Here is a 5,220-nt window from a genome sequence, read left to right as displayed (position 1 = left end):
CTGAGGCTTCCTTCTTCATTTCAGGATTGAGTTCCTGTCACTCTTGTGCCTTGAAAGGAACTTGGTCACTTCTAAAACAGTTACTAAAATGAAAAACATCACCAAGTGCAGGCCACTTCGAGAAGACATCTTTTATTTATTTTTTTAATTATTTATTTTAAAGGAATGACACAGAGTAAGAGAGCAAGAGAGAGAGAGAGAAAGAGAGAGAGAGGGAGGGGGGAATGGGTGCCCCAGACTTGTAGCCACTGCAAACAAATTCCAAATGCATGTGCCACTGTGTGCATCTGGTCTCATGTGGGTACTAGGGATCGTTCTTGGATTGTTAGGCCTTGCAGACAAGCACTCTAATGGCTGAGTCATTTCTCTTGCCCCTCTCTGAGTTTTGTATTCCTTGTCACCCTTCACAGCTTCTTTCTTACCACTTCAATCCTGATGCCCCAGTGTGCCTATGTCTTCCTTTACACCCTGGACTTGTTAACAGTGACTTTGTTGACTTTGATTCTCCCACATAGACTACAGCATATGTATGCATTCCTTCCTTTTCTCTTCTTGGTTTTACATAGTTTTTTCTTCTCCATGTCCTCCTCAGTTTATATCAAGATTGAACAGTTTAAGCTGTAGTTATTATTAGACTGAAATATTGCATGCAGTTCTGCTTCTGGGAGTGGGTGGTTGCCAAGGTCTTCTGAGGCAGAGGTTCACTGCTGGTAGAGACACTGATTCTTATTTTTTTTGAATATTTTATTTTTATTTATTTATTTGAGAGAGAGAGAGAGAGAGAGAGAGAGAGAGAGAGAGAGAGAGAGAGAGAGAGAGAGAAGGAGAGAATGGGCATGCTAGGGCCCCTGTCCACTGCAAACAAAATTCAGAAGCATGTGCCCCCATGCGTCTCTGGTTTATGTGGACACTGGGGAATTGAATCTGGGTCCTTAGGCTTTACAGACAAGTGCCTTAACTGCTAAACTATCTCTCCAGCCCAAGACATTGATTCTTAACTGATGTTCTGTTGAAAATTAGTTTATGGATCCAACTTAAGGGAAAAAATGAATGGGAAAGTAGAGAGAACATGGAAATATGTAGTAGTCTTTGGTGATCATACCTACATGATGTTAAAATTTCAAAAATGTTATGTATAGGTTGTAAAAATTGACATTTACTCAATTCTGTGAATTATTTTATTTATACTTAGCTGTTTTCTCTTTAATCTTTTGGTATGCACTTCAAATGAGCCTGTAGCATTTCTGACACTTTGTTGTTCCTTCTCTGCCATGAGAAGATGATGCTTGCCTACAAAGGTAAAATTCCTGGTGGTTCGGGTGCTCTTTTCATCTCCTCTACTTTGTTATCATCAAGTTGATTTTGCTTTTGTGACCTTTCCCTATTTTGGAATTAGTGAGTCCACCTGTCTTATAAGTTTAGCATACTGCTAAGTTTCTTACAGGCCATAAGAGTCTTCTTTCCTTAATGGTTTTGTCCTTTTTTCTCTTATCTTAGAAGATTTAATGTTCAAAAAGCTTGGGTCCTCTGGGGAATTAGCTCAGTATTGATTATAAATTATGAAATTTATAATGTTTCTTTACTTTTCACTTGGTAATAGAGACTAAAAACAAAATAAATAATTCAAATTTACTACTGTATAGTTCTTGATGACTGGATATCTTAATTTTAACTTTAACCCTGATTGAAATAATTTATTCTGATTTTTGAACCTATTTCTAAGAATAATTTTGATTATAATTGTGTAATTCATTTATATTTCAAAAGGTCATCTAAAATTGACTGAATGAGTTTAGGTGACAAGCGATTTCTATTTTCCATGAGTGTGTTGACCAGTCAAGAATTTTGTTTTATGAAATGTCTATTCATGTTATTTCTCACTTTTTGTGGAATAATTGCACTTTTTATTACTTATGGACATACTCAGTATATACATAGCACATGTTGTTACCATTCTTTCCCTCATCCCTACCACCCTCCAGGGAACCCTCATCACTGGGGATGCAGATCATCCCCATGGGGAATGTGGGTCATGCATTGTGGGGGTACCTGTTAGTTATGAGGGAAGAGGCAATGTCTCTGTGCATAATGTCCCAACTTGTGGCTCTAACAATCTTTCCACCCCCTTTTCAATGAAATTCCCTGAGCCATGTTAGGTGCATTTTAAGTCTACTTCAGTGATGGGCTCTTAGGAGCCTTTGGGTCTCTGGTTTGGTAGGTATTGAGTGTTCTCAGTGTCCATCTCCTTCACCCTTGTGCTGACATCAAGTTCTCCAAGGAAGAAGCACTCGCTCATTTCCCCAATTCTGTGATTTCAGCTGCTGCCCTGGTGTAGTGTGATGGGTTATTTCTCCCCTCAGGTCCTGCTTCCATCTGAAAAAGAGAAGCAGATTCTCCAATGGACAGTGAAGTTAGCACAGGTTTAATGGGATAACTAGCATTAGTTTAGAGAGAATTTAATGGGAGTAGACTCTCTTAGAGCCCAAGATTAGTGGGAGCTTAATATTAGAAAGCAAATTCATTATCTGGATGTGATTCTGACTTGTTTCCGACTTCCAGATTTGGGTTCCTTTCCACTGACAGATCTGTTAGCCAATCCAAGAGCAGGTGGTTACTGTGTGCCACTATTGCACTTGTGTGAGCATCACCTCAGGTTGTTTGCTGCTGAGTAGTTTAGTCCTCAAGCTGCTTGGAAGATGTTGGCCACTTTACCCCAGTAGTTCATGTAGTGCCTTCCAGCATTATACAGGCCAGTGGAAAGGGAAAAGGCATAAGAAAAAGAAAGAAAGAAAAAAAAAAACAGGAAAAATTTAAGTTTAGGCTTCATCTCACCCACTCTAGAGCCCTTCGATTCAGATGCTCCCTCTAAGGTCCTGTTGAGTGGTTGACCTTTTGGTCTGTCTTCCAGGATATAGGATTCTATTGTACCCATTCCATTTGTATTCATTTTTATTCTGCCCACCCCCCAGAACTTAGCTTCCCCTCAAGCCCTACCCTCCCTATTGTCCAGGCCTCAAGATGTCTGTTAGGTATGACAGCATCTCAGGGTGATTCAGTTAGGAGCCATAAATGAGTGACACCATGTAATGACTGTCGTTCTGTGATTGTGTGAATTCACTGAGTATGATCTGGTCTAACTGGGACCATTTTTCTACAATTTCATTGTGTTATTTTTTCCTAACTGTTGAATAGAATTTCATCATGTAGATATAGCACATCTTCGTTATCCATTCATCCAATGATGGGCATCTGGGTTGATTCCAGTTCATAGCTATTATGAATTAAGCAGGTATAAACATGGTTGATCAAATACTCTGAACTGAGGCATGGAACTTTTAGGCTGAATGCCCAGTAAAGGAATAACTGGGTTTGTTAGTAACTCTATAGTCAACCTTTTTAGGTTTCTTTGTTCCAGGTTACATTCTCAGCAATACTAATTTCTCCAAATTCTCACCAACATTTGTTTTCATTTGACTTTTTAATGCTTGGTATCCTTATGGGGGTAAGGTGGAGCCTCATAGTTGTTTTAATTTGCATTTTCCTTTTGATTACAGATGTTGAGCATTTTCTTAAGTTTGTGTTTGCCATTTGTATTTCTTCCTCTGAGAACGCTCTATTTAGTTCTCTGCCCCACTTTGTGAGTGGGTTGTTTGAATTTTTTATTTTTTAAGTTTTTGAGTTCTTTGTAGATTCTAGAAATTAGGCTTCTGTCAGTGATATAGCAGGCAAAAAAAAAATTGTCCAATTCTGTGGGTAATTGATTGTCTCTGTTTATGGTATGTTTTTCTGTGAAAAAACTTTTCAGGTTCATGAGATTCCGTAGGTTGAGTGATTATTTAAACTCCTGATAGTGATGTTTTGTTCAAGAAGTCTTTCCCTACTCCTATATTGTGGAGTGATCCTCCTAGTTTTTTTTTTTTTTTTTTTCTTCCAGTAGCAGAAGAGTTTCTGGTTTTATATTGAGGTCTTTTATCAATTTGGACTTGATTTTTGTGCATGATGAGATGTGTGGGTCTAGTTTCATTTTCCTGATATAGTTATCCACTTTATTCAGCACCATTTGCTGAAGATGCTATTTTCTTGCCAGTCTACATTATTAGGGCCTTTGCTGAAGACCAAGTAGCTGTAGTTACTTGACCTAAGTTCCAGATCGTCAATTCTCTTCTATTGGTCTATATTGTTTTTATGCCAGTACCATGCTTTTGTTGTCGTTGTTGTTACCATGGCTTTGTAATATGGTATAGTGATGCCTCAAAGGTGTTTCTTTTGCTAAGGATATGCTTGAATAGCTGAGGTCTGCTGCCATTCCATATGAATTTTGAGATCATATTTTCTGTCTCTGTGAAGAATCGTGCTGGGATTTCTATCAGTATTACATTATGCCTCTAATTTGCTTTTGGTAGGATTGCCATTTTCACAATGTTAGTTATGCCTATCTGCTTGGATGATCTGTATATTGTTGATATTTGAGTATTGAAGTCCCCAAATATGATGATGTTGGTGCTTATTTCTTTTTTGTTTTAATGTAAGTTTTGTTTTATAAATTGTGGCACACCTGTGTTTGGTGCATAAAGATTGATAATTGTGATGTCCTCTTGTTGGATCGTTCACTTAATGAGTAAGAAGTGGCATTCTTTGCCTTTTTTGATTATTTTTAGTTTGAAATATATTTTATCCAATATCAGTATAGCAACACATGTGTTGTTTCTCTCTTGCTGCTTTAGGAGTTCTCTTTGTTTTTGTTGTTTAGAGTCTTAATGATGGTTTATCTTGGAGAGTTTCTTTTTGGTCCAGTCTGTTTGGACTATTGTTAGCTTCTTTTGTCTTGATGGGGCTCTCTTTTGAGAGGGTGGGGAAGTTTTTGTCAATAATTTTGTTAGATAAGTTCTCCATGCCTTTGGTCTTTTTTCTCAATTTTTATTAACATTTTCCATGATTATAGAAAATATCTCATGGTTATATACCTCCCTCCACTTTCCCCTTTGAAATTACATTCTCCATCATATCCCCTCCCCATCTCAATAAGTCTCTCTTTTATTTTGATGTCTTAATTATTTGGTCTTAATTATTTCCTTTCTGGTACCCATGATTCAAATATTGGGATGTTTAAGGTATTCCACAGTTTCCTCATGTTCTATTCACAATTTTAAAGATTTATTCTGTATATTTATTCATTAGAGTCAGAGAAAGAGAGTGAGAATGGATGTGCCAGGGCCTCTG

This window comes from Jaculus jaculus, chromosome 1 (assembly GCF_020740685.1).
Source record: "Jaculus jaculus isolate mJacJac1 chromosome 1, mJacJac1.mat.Y.cur, whole genome shotgun sequence".
Classification (NCBI taxonomy): domain Eukaryota; kingdom Metazoa; phylum Chordata; class Mammalia; order Rodentia; family Dipodidae; genus Jaculus; species Jaculus jaculus.
Note: the sequence above shows the minus strand (reverse complement) of the source record.